The sequence below is a fragment of the Erpetoichthys calabaricus genome, chromosome 6 (genome assembly GCF_900747795.2).
Source record: "Erpetoichthys calabaricus chromosome 6, fErpCal1.3, whole genome shotgun sequence".
NCBI classification, from domain to species: Eukaryota; Metazoa; Chordata; class Cladistia; order Polypteriformes; family Polypteridae; genus Erpetoichthys; species Erpetoichthys calabaricus.
Genome location: NC_041399.2, coordinates 5441985 through 5454891, shown reverse-complemented (window position 1 = coordinate 5454891; position 12907 = coordinate 5441985).

The following is a 12907-nucleotide window of genomic DNA, read 5'->3' as shown; positions in this document are numbered from 1 at the left end:
TTTCTTTCTGTCAGGCACTTACTCCCTATTGGATGTATTCAGCATTAATGTTTGCAGCGCACAATCTGTTGGTATGTAATTTGTAATGCATGTAGTAATGAAATAAATTGCATCTTAAACATTTGCATTAATATAATGCATTAATTGAAATGTTTGTGATATGCCATCTGTTGGAATGATAAATGCAATGCATTATTATGTAATATTCACAGTGACGGCCAGGGTAACAAAAACTATCAACAGCATAAAAACAAGAAATAAAATTATACTGATGCTCAAGTGACTGTTATCCACATTAATAAATGGAAAAGTGTCTGCATGCCTGGTTATCTGTGTGTCCACCCGTTTACATCATCTCTGTCATTCCAGCAGATGATGCATCTCCAAAATGTTTAGTAATAAAATGCATTACTTTTCATTCCAACAGGTGGCACATCTCAAACATTTTTTTTTCATTCCAACAGATGACAAAACATTAGCACTGCTTTTATGAATCCCATGCCAAATGACATATAACAGAGACACAGAAACACACAGACACTTGTCCTTTTGTTAAGGTGGCTGTTAGTGTCACGATTCTGAGGAGGCATGCAAGCAAGATATTCTTTGTTCTTTTTAATTGGGTTCAATTCAATAAAATTCAATGTAATTGTATTCCTCAATTTTCTGACACATTTTCCACTAAAGGTAAAAATCTGTTTGATATAGAAATAATGACATATATTACAAAGTTCAGTGCAATTAATTCACTCAGCAATGTGAATTACAAAACTTAGAGTCAATGTACAAAGTAAAACACAAAACTCGGAGTCTGCCGATGTTTGTAACAGGCAGGTGGTCTCGCATGTGAACCTGTGGTCAGGTAGCGGGCAGAGGTCAGTGAGGGCCAAAGGTGCCGATGGTGAGATTTGTCAGTAAGACGCTATCACCGCTTAGCGCTCACTTGAGGGCTCTTTAGGACATTTCCAGCAAGAAAAGGCTTACTTGACATACAGGCTGCCATCGATGCACTACACGATCCAGACTCCATAAATCTGGCTACCGAGGGACAAAAGGGAATTTCCTGAGGAAAAGTGTGCAGCCATTGTTTCCAGATGAAAGTCTATGGACACAGCTGGAATTTGCTTTATTTCACTCGCTTAGGTGACATGTGGCAAGAGGGTGCTGCTTCTTTTTGGCAGTCGTTCAGATCAATGACATGACAGAGGAGGCAAGACAAAGTGCAGACAAGCAGCTCGAGACGTCTGCTTACTCAAAAGCTGACTAAAGTCATAAGTTTGTGATTGGCTTTTTTCATAAACTGTGTGTAAATTGTGAAAAAAATATATCTGGATGTAAAGACAGAACCCTCAATGGAAATGTGCTTTAGAAAGAAGCAAGACTAAGGTCGGGTCGGGTTTATACAATACAATACAATACAGTTTATTTTTGTATAGCCCAAAATCACACAGAAAGTGCAGCAATGGGCTTTAACAGGCCCTGCCCTTTGACAGCCCCCCAGCCTTGACTCTCTAAGAAGACGAGGAAAAACTCCCAAAAATAAACCCTTGTGGGGGAAAAAAATGGAAGAAACCTCGGGAAAGGCAGTTCAAACAGAGACCCCTTTCCAGGTAGGTTGGGTGTGTAGTGGGTGTCAAAAAGAAGAGGGGGTCAATATAATATAATACACAGAACAGAACAAATCCTCAATGCAGTATAAAAATAAAACTTTTAGAAGTACGTAGCAGAATTTAACAGTAGATGATATCCCATAATATGATTTCAATTTGTTTAGAGTCCTGGAGACCTCGACCATCAAGCTGCCTCCCCCATTTGTCCATTCGACGGCTGAAACAGCGCTGGGCCAGCCAATCCAATGAAAGGACCCCTCTTTCTCGCGATTTCTGCGATCCTCCATCAGAGATGACTTTACATTAGGCAGGCAAAACACCTTGGCAGGTGGGCCGTGGCACCAAGTGCCACATTTGAGTACCAAGAAGAGAAACAGAATAAGTGAGAGTTAGTATCCAATTCTAACTATCATGTTACTTATGTTTTAGTGCTAATAACTAACAACAGAGATGCAGTCTGTACAGTTAATCAGCAGCTCTAGTCAGGGTGTGCTAAACTGAAGTCGTGAGTCTTCAGCCGGGATTTAAAAGCTGAGACCGAAGGGGCATCTCTTATAGTGGCAGGCAGACCACTCCACAGTTTAGGGGGTCCTGTAACTAAAAGCTTGACCTCCCACTGTTATTTTATTAATCCTTGGAATCATAAGCAGACCGGCATCTTGAGATCTTAATGTGCGCTCTGCTTTGTAAGTCATGATAAGTTCAGACCAGTAAGCCGGACCTCGGCCATTTAATGCTTTATATGTTAAAAGCAGGATTTTGAAATCTGCCCTAAACTTAACCAGGTGCCAGTGGAAGGATTTAAGAACTGGAGTTATGTGTTCGTATTTTCTCGTTCTTGTAATAATTCTTGCAGCAGCATTTTGGATTAACTGGAGGCTGTATAAAGAACAGTTTGAACATCCAGTGAACACCGCATTGCAGTAGTCAATCCTACTAGAAATAAATGCAGAAATTAATTTCTCAGACTCCAGCTCTACACCCTTAGTAGGGTCATGGAGGGTGCATGGGAGTTCACCCAACCAGTCTACATGTGTTTTGTGGACTTGGAAAAGGCGTTCAACCGTGTCCCTCGGGGAAGCCTGTGTGGGTACTCTGAGAGTATGGGGTACTGGACCCCCTGATAAGAGCTGTTCGGTCCCTGTACGATCGGTGCCAGAGCTTGGTCCGCATTGCCGGCAGTAAGTCGAACCCGTTTCCAGTGAGAGTTGGACTCCGCCAGGGCTGCCCTTTGTCACCAATTCTGTCCATAACTTTATGGACAGAATTTCGAGGCGCAGCCAGGGTGTTGAGGGGGTCCGGTTTGGTGGACTCAGGATTGGGTCACTGCTTTTTGCAGATGATGTTGTCCTGTTTGCTTCATCAGGCCGTGATCTTCAGCTCTCTCTGGATCAGTTCGCAGCTGAGGGTGAAGCGGCTGGAATGGGAATCAGCACCTCCAAATCCAAGACCATGGTCCTCAGCCGGAAAAGGGTGGAGTGCCCTCTCAGGGTTGGGAGCGAGATCCTGCCCCAAGTGGAGGAGTTCAAGTATCTCGGGGTCTTGTTCACGAGTGAGGGAAGAATGGAGCGTGAGATCGACAGGTGGATCGGTGCGGTGTCCGCAGTAATGCAGGCTCTGCATCGGTCTGTTGTGGTGAAAAAGGAGCTGAGCCGCAAGGCGAAGCTCTCAATTTACCAGTCGATCTATGTTCCTACCCTCACCTATGGTCATGAGCTATGGGTAGTGACCGAAAGAACGAGATCGCGAATACAAGCGGCTGAAATGAGTTTCCTCCGCAGGGTGTCTGGGCTCTCCCTTAAAGATAGGGTGAGAAGCTCAGTCATCCGGGAGGGACTCAGAGTAGAGCCGCTGCTCCTCCGCATCGAGAGGAGTCAGATGAGGTGGCTCGGGCATCTGATCAGGATGCCTCCTGGATGCCTCCCTGGTGAGGTGTTCCGGGCACGTCCAGCCGGGAGGAGGCCCCGGGGAAGACCCAGGACACGCTGGAGGGACTATGTCTCCCAGCTGGCCTGGGAACGCCTCGGGATTGTCCCGGAAGAGCTAGAAGAAGTGGCCAGGGAGAGGGAAGTCTGGGCATCTCTGCTCAAGCTGTAGCCCCCGCGACCCGACCTCGGATAAGCGGAAGAGGATGGATGGATGGATGGATGGACTCCTGTGTATTTAGAAAGCGCCTTAATTATATACTTTTATACTTCACGTGACGCGATGCATGCACCTGCTGACACTCCTGCTGCACAAGTGTTGTCTTGTTTATACCTCTGCACGTACTTTACGTCAATCTGGGAGATTCCACCAGGCGGCAACCACAACATTTATTTCTGTTGCACATTTTCATACAAACAATGGAGCTCAAAGTGCTTTACATGATGAAGAAAGAGAAAAAAAAGACAAAATAAATAAGAATTAAAATTAGGGAACACTAATTAACATAGAATAATAGTAAGGTCCGATGGCCAAGGAGAACAGAAAAAACAAAAAAAAACTTCTGACGGCTGGAGACAAAAATGAAATCTGCAGGGGTTCCAAGGCCATGAGACCACCCGGCCATCCCCCTCTAGGCATTCTACCTGACATAAATGACCTCAACCAGTCCTCATGGTATTCAGGGTTCACATGGAAGAACTTGATGATTACGGTCGTGTGGACTTCTGGCCTTTAATCCATCAATGGAGGGACATCATGGTGCTTTGGTCAGGTTGTGGGGTCGCAGATCAACACCACAGAAAACTGGAAAAAGAACAGAAGAGAGAGTAGGGGTTAGTACGGATTTTGAAGCCACCAGGTATAATAATGATAATTAATTGAATATACAGAGCATCAGGATTAAAGTAAGATGAAGCTCTGAGAAAGCCATGTTAAAGTAATGTGTTCTCAGCAGATTATTTAAAGTGCTCCACCATATTAGCCTGGTGAATTTCTATCGGTAAACTCGTATTCCAGATTTGAGGTGCCTAACAGCAGAAGGTCGCCTCACCACTTCTCTTGGAATTCTAAGCAGACCCTCATTTGAAGATCTAAGGTTACGATTTGGAGTGTAAGGTGTAAGACATACCGAAATATAAGATGGAGCGAGATTATTGAAGGCAGTGCGAGATGTCATCACGGTGAGAAAACGTTCGGCTTTGCTGTGTTGTGAACTGCCTGAAACATCCAATAAATTGTGAGGACACCTTACTGTAATATCTCTGACAATGATGTTTAATGATTACCTCCATCAATCCAGCGGTGCGCCCATTCAAAGTCAAGTCAAAGTCAAAGTGAACTTTATTGTCATCTAAACCATATACAAGTGTACAGATAGACAAAATTGTGAAGCTCAGAGTCCACAGTGTAACAACATCAAGTGCAAATAAAAAATTAAAATTAGAATTGAAATTAAAAATTTTAAATTAAAATTAAAACACAAACAAGACATTGTGCAAAGGCAAGACAAAGAAGTAGCAGCAATATTGACGTATAGTAAGCAATATGAACATTGATGCAATGTATGATATTTGCAATCTAGATACATAAATATAGTCAATAGATCTGTAATATAATAAATAAATAATAGATATAGATCTATCCATCCATTTTCCAACCCATTGAATCCGAACGCAGGGTCATGGGGGGTCTGCTGGAGCCAACCCCAGCCAACACAGGGTGCAAGGCAGGAACCAATCCTGGGCAGGGCGCCAGCCCACTGCAGGGCACACACACACACATACACACACCTACACACCAAGCACCCACTAGGGCCAATTTAGAATCGGCAATGCACCTAACCTGCATGATGTCTTTGGACTGTGCCACATTTGAGTACCGAGAAGAGAAACAGAATAGGTGAGGGTTAGTATCCAGTTCTAACTATCATGTTCCTTATGTTTTAGTGCTAATGACTGACAACAGAAATGCAGTCTGTACAGTTAATCAGCAGCTCTAGTCAGGGTGTGCTAAACTGAAGTAGTGAGTCTTCAGCTGGGATTTGAAAGCTGAGACCGAAGGGGCATCTCTTATAGTAGCAGGCAGACCACTTCACAGTTTAGGGGGTCCTGTAACTAAAAGCTCAACCTCCCACTGCTATTTTATTAATCCTTGGAATCCTAAGCAGACCAGCATCTTGAGATCTTAATGTGTGCTCATGTTGCTTATGTTTTAGTGCTAATGACTAACAACAGAGTCTGTACAGTTAATCAGCAGCTCTAGTCAGGGTGTGCTAAACTGAATTCCAGTCAGCTCATGACCACTGGCGCCCCCTAGTGAATCAGCATCACTGTGATTCAGCCGCTGCACTAGACTAGCCTGAGAGTGTCAGTGCCGGCCTCTGTGTGCTCACATGCAGCCAGTTAAAGCGCAGTTGGCGCAGTCAGTGATTTACTAAATTTTAGCAATGGCATCAGTTGCACCTTATACATAAAATAATAGATTGCTGCAGTAGTTTTTTTTTTATAGTTTTTACAGTTCATTGGCAGTGTTTACAATAATCACGTGTTGCAGTAATTGTGATGTTCTTTGCATTGTGTTCCATTAAAATTTCACTTTTTTTTGGTGAATTGTGAAGTTTTCTTAAAAAGTGCAGCAAAAATAATATTTGGCATCCTGGGGGGGGGGGGGTGTATTAATCCCCCCCAAGTATGTGGCAGTTTAACGGTTACATTATTATTATTTACATCCTGTCCAATGTAACACTACTGCTTTTTTTAAGTATAGACATTTGAATAAAACTTCTTCAGAATATAAAATATTTGAATGGTATAGTCGGCAGGATACCTCACATAGAAAACTGCTACATACTTATCATTTTCCTTTTTTAAATTAAGCAGTTTAGTTTAGAATATCAATTCTAAACTTTTTTTTTTAAAGATTTGGCTTACAATGATGTGGAAATGAAAGGCTGTAAGTTTTGTGCTTGTTTTACCTTCATTTTGACAAAAACGAATTTCTGATTCATTTTCTTTTGGCATTTTATTGCTTTAGATTTTGGGCTCAGAGGTTCTTAAATCAATGAGCTCCCCAGCATTTCTTTCATAATGTTAGCCATGTTTGCCTTTTATTTTGTGATATTTTCTGATCCCTGCCTCTGTTCCCTTTTCCTTTTCCACTTCTCTCCCCATTCTTTTGTCTGCACTTCACAGCTGCTAATTTTCGATTGCACTTTAAAGACTTGCAACGTCTCGGAGAGCTGAGCTAAATGCAAGTTGCAATCTCAATTGTTTTGCTGAATTACATGAAATTTCATTCCTCAACGTTTAATTGGGTTTTTTTAAACCTTCTGCTGCTTTTGTTCTTGGGAGAGATTTATTTTGATTAAGAGGAGGTCAATCCGAGCATTGACCCAATTACAAGAGTAGCTTTGTTTTAATTTGTTTTTAGATATTTTATCAGAAGTATTATTTTTGGAAGGTCAGCTTAACCATCCAATTGACTCACTTTATTCATTTTTAGCTCCTAGATGGTCCCAGTGTAGGTCACAAAGAGCTGGAGTTAATAATAATAATAATAATAATAATAATAATAATAATAATAATAATAATAATAATAATCCATCCATCCATTTTCCAACCCGCTGAATCCAAATACAGGGTCACGGGGGTCTGCTGGAGCCAATCCCAGCCAACACAGGGCACAAGGCAGGAGCCAATCCCAGGCAGGGTGCCAACCCACCGCAGGACACACAGAAACACACACTAAGGCCAAATTAGAATCGCCAATCCACCTAATCTGCACGTCTTTGGACTGTGGGAGGAAACTGGAGCGCCCGGAGGAAACCCACGCAGACACAGGGAGAACATGCAAACTCCACACAGGGAGGACCCGGGAAGTGAACCCAGGTCTCCTAACTGCGCAGCAGCAGCGCTACCACTACGCCACCGTGCCGCCCTAATAATAATAATATTATTGGTGTGAAAATCTGAGAAGCTAATGAAGGGTTGTGTCAGTATGGATCTGCAAAAGAACATAAAGATGGAGGTTACAGAAAACAGAATGGAAGCGGTCAGGTGATTATTTACAGAGCCTACCTGGGACGAGCGCGTAAAAATCCGAAACCAAAACAAATAAAAATAAATGAGAGACTCAAAATAGTCAAAAAAACAGGCAAACTCCTAAATGATTTCTATATTTTTTAGGATATTTGCATCTGCACATCATGGGGGGTATTTTCCGTACGTCGCTTAAATCATTCGAGATCAGGTGCCTCATCTTGGATGAGTTAATGCCGGTGAAACTTATCCGGGGTAAGTCGTTTTTTCAAACGCAGCGGTGTAGTAGATTAGTCGAGCTGGATCTAATCATCCGAGATGAATGTGCGCGCCCGCGCTGAGTGAAAAGCCCATATATATTGAGTCTAGAAAACATGATCAGCAAGTCTTTGATAGGCTGCAACAAAATGACGAAAGAACGGGCGCAGTTTTTTTTCACGCAAGCGGAGCAAGACCTTTCATTCGATGGACATGAAGGATTTCAAGATTTAATATGCACAAGGGGTAACACTGCAAAAGCAGTCCAAACCAGAAAAGACGGCTGGCAAAAAGTGGCCGACAAATTAAACGCGTGTGCATTGTACTTACTGAAAGCAGCGTTTCATTTCCTATGTGTCAGATTAATTATTATTTAATATGTCATAATTCCAGATCAAACGTGAGCACAAGGAGAACATGGGAACAGGTTAAAGTGGAGTACAAGAATATACTTCAACCTGGTAAATATTGGTATATAACTATTTAAAGAATTGTTGACATAAAGAATCATATATAATGTAAAGAACATTAATTTTAAAGCTAATAAGAAGACAGACAAGCAAAAAACAGGTGGAGGTCCACGTGGTTGAGACCTAACCCCTGCAGAAGAATTGGCTCTCCAGCAAAATGCCCATCGCCCTGTTTCTGAGGGCATTCCAGGGGGAAGCTCCTCCTCAGAACCAGTGGCAGGATGCAGTGGTCACTTCATTTTAGGTAAAGGATGGTCATTGCATATATTTGTCCTCCATGTGTGCCATAGGTATGTTCCATATAGCCCTCTTTTTTTGTTGGGTCAGTTGCAGGGAATGTCATATCCCTAGAACCTGTGTCTGACCAACGAGATATTGATGAAGGTCAAATATTCCATGAAGACACTGTGTCTGGTTATTCATCAGGAGGAGAGGTACATTTTCCAAATAATGTTTGATCAAACTTCACTCTGATCAGTCCCATGTGCCCCAATCACATTTGGAAATCCTGGTAATGAGAATGTTAGGCTGATTGTGAGATTCTTTATGGAACTGTAGGTGTTTTAGCCTGTGTATTACCTACGTGCAATGGCATGAAACGCCTCTTTTATGGTCTGCACACGCAGGTGTCCAGGAAACACTATGAAAACCCGAAGGAAATATTTCAGAGCCAAACAGACTTTATGAATTGTCTGGCAAACTGCACTTTTAGATAAATGTTCTCCATCGCCTACAGTATATAAGAAAGTGCCACTTGCAAAAAACCTCAAAGCAATGCCTACTATCTGTGTGGTGGTGAGAGCCTGACTTCACCGAGTTTGACTTCGAATATAAGGTCCTAATAAATTTTTGAGGTACAATATTCCCCCTCGGCTAAAGCGGTATCTTTCGAAAAGAATTTCCTCCTGGAGCAATAAAGGATCTTGCCGATCGCGCAAACCCTTCTCTATATGAAATTATCTTCTTATGATTTGTGTACCGATATCAATTGGTCGCTCATTCATGAACGGCTAAGTCATGACTAGATGAATTCCACGCACGGACACTGATTACGTGTGTGAGCTAATCCTTGTTTACGCAGAACAAACCTGCTCCAAGCAGGTCTGAGGATTAGGATGTGTTGCTATGACAACACATCCAGCAAGAGTTTCGAAAAAACCGATAGATCCAGGATCAGGCCAAATCGTCAACAATTACATCCGGCTAAACGACTAATCCACATACGAAAAATACCCCCCTGGTAACACAGGAAACTCCCTCTGACCTTTGACCTACTGTCACGACCCTAGAAGCCACACCCCTAGCAAGGTGGGAAGTGGCGCCAGCAAAAAGGGTCCTGGATCTAAAAAGTAGAGTTGAAAATGTTGGAAAATACCAAATGAATTTACGCGCACCCTAAGTGTCATGATTAGGTTTCATTTTTGGGGTTGTGTGCTCACTTCTTAGTAAAGTCAGCACCAACTTTTGGGTTTCACCACTCTATGGGGTCGTGACCTCTTGTTCATCAGTGCAACATGATAAATGCCCATCAGAGGATCATCCTCCGGGCACATCCTAAAGTATGTAATGCCACCCTGGAGCAAAAGGGGGCACTTTTCCTAAGATTTCTCTGTTTTAAGATGGACGAATTTGCACCTTCGCCAATACTTCTCAATGGAAAATTTCATCCATCCATCCATCCATTTTCCAACCCACTGAATCCGAACACAGGGTCACGGGGGTCTGCCGGAGCCAATCCCAGCCAACACAGGGCACAAGGCAGGAACCAATCCCGGGCAGGGTGCCAACCCACCGCAGAATGGAAAATTTTGAAATTTTAAAACTTCGTACACTACGATCTATTCAAGTGACCAAGTAGTGTGGTAGACAATAAGACTTTAGGGAGTTTCAAAACTCCACTTGAAGGGAATTAGTCCAGTGGATCGAGACGGTGACTCTAAAATGAGGTCATCAAGAACACGGGGACACAGTTGGAAACTTGTGAAGGGTAAATTTCGCACAAACATTAGGAAGTTTTTCTTCACACAAAGAACAATAGACACTTGGAATAAGCGACCAAGTCGTGTGGTAGACAGTAAGACGTTAGGGACTTTCAAAACTCCACTTGATGTTTTTTTGGAAGAAATAAGTGGACAGGACTGGCCAGCTTTGTTGGCCTGAATGGCTTGTTCTCGTCTTGAGTGTTCTAATGTTCTAATATCTGAATGAAGATTGAAGAGTCTCAACAGATTTCTGTCAAGAATAAGCATGCCACCTCTCAACAAAGTCGATGCACATGGGGGCCGAGTTATTTCACGCGGACAGACGGACAGATGTGGGCTTTTATTTTAGGTACTTTCTGCATTACATGAGAACGCACCTAAAAATTAACAATATAAAATAAGGTTCTTATATAAGATGTTCTCTGTTCAAGGCGTATATATCGTGAATTGTTTCTTTATGTTTCTCTTATAACTTCTCCAAATAATACACAGTCATAGGTTCATACATCCAACATGAGGATGTGAAACTTGAATGGTCAGAAAACTGAATGTCGTCGACACCCCATTGAACACGAGACAAATCAAAAGTTAGAGACACAAGGCGCATCGACACGTTCCTCAATAATCTGGTTATTCACAGACACCCGATTTCTAAAATGCCATTTAAACCCTTATTCCAGTTAGAGAGATTGTCTCAGTGGTTACTGGCCTCTAAGAAACTAGGCTAACACTAGATTCCCTAAAGCCTACAAAAATAGTTGTAATTCCGGGCCACCTTAACCCTTTAACCGCCAACTCCCTAAATATTCCCCACGCCAGGCGAAATCTGAACAATTTTCGTTTTTTTACTTTTTTACATTTTTTTTACATTTTTTACATTTATTCAAGCAGTATTGACCACTAAATGTTGTGCAAGTTCTAGAAATGGGCAAACACATAATAAAACACAAAATGTACCTTTTCTCAGGCTTCTGGATTTATTGTCAACTACAAAAACGGAACAGTCAAAAGTAATTCAAAAGTCAAAAGTAGTTCAGTCAATCATAGTTTCATTCCCAGTATTTGAGTTTGTTGTGCCACAGGCCAAAGCAGGGAACTGCACAAAGTCCTGGATTGCTGGGACACTTTGAGCAGAAGGTCTTGACGTCTCTACGCTGACCCTTCTTTGAACAGACATGACAGCGTTTTTCTGAAAGTCCAAAGTCCTTACATTCATCTGGCAACACTGCTGAAATACTACTCATAGGATCCTCTTTGCCAGTGTATACACGAAATCTATAAATGTAACCTGAATTCTCAGCTAAGCAAAACATCTTGATACCAAACCGTGCCCTTTTCAATGGTAGATACTGTCGAAACTGTAAGCGGCCCTTCCACGACAATAAACTTTCATCAACTGCAACTGACGGTCCTGGCATGTAGGGCAACTGAAATGCTTCAAATAAATGATCAATCAAAGGACGTAGCTTGAACAAGTGGTCGCGGTTTGGATCTTTCTTATCTGGCTCATTTCTGTTGTCATTCAAATGAAAGAATTTCAGCAGCAAAGAGAATCGGTTACGTGTCATGACAGCTGCAAAAATAGGTGTTGCATACATAGGATCTGTAGACCAGTACATCTCAATATCTGGTTTTCTGATTATTCCCATCAACATCAAAATCCCAATGAATTTTTTCATTTCGTTTTCATCAGTGTCAAACCAAGCACGGACACGGGAATGTGGAGGTAAATTGGGATTTTTCTCAATAAACTGTGCTGCATACAGATTTGTCTGATGAACAAAATGTCTGATCAAATCAGGTGACACAAACAGCTCATAAAACTGCTCAGCAGTGTAATTGTTTACATCAACAATAAAGCCACACGTTCCCTCAAACGGATGCAGAAAAGGTAGTTCACCACGGGCAGCAGCCCAGCTGAGATGCTGGGGATACACCCACTCAGCGCCGTCATCCGATGCGTCTTCATTCACAATATCATGCAGCGCACGTTGCTGCTCATCACTGTCACTAAAATCTTCTTCAGAACTGCTACAATCATGATCAGAACTGTCCAAAATCGCCTGCAAAGCCTCACTTGAAGTCAGTTTACGTTTCGCCATATTCACAGCTGTTACATGCGAATCACGTCACATGACCGGCCAAAACAACCACAGACTTGTCGAAATACAACGTAGTAATAATACCCACGCCAAACCGTCAGTTATACTACTTGCCAGGCATTCATATAACCACAGGCTAATGTGCCGGATAATTCCGGCAGTATGGCGTTAGCAATAAAACAACGGTGCCGGATATATCCGGCAGAGGGCGGTTAAGGGGTTAAATACCTTCACACCTCCCCATCAGCGTCTTTTGTTTTACAAATGTGTCGATCAACACAAGCAGCAGGCAACCTGCTATCCCATCACCCCCACCGACGCAGCTCAACTCGGGGGAAAAAAAGTTTTCCCGGCTCAAGTGTGTTTATCTGGGTGTGAGGTGCCTGGAGTTGTAAAGAGTAAATAATAACTCATTATTTGGAATACAGACATTTCATGTGTGCTCCGTGTCCACAACGACCTGTTTAAATGTAGGATGACAGGAAATGTGAGGCAAGAAATGCTGAACACATCACTAAAACA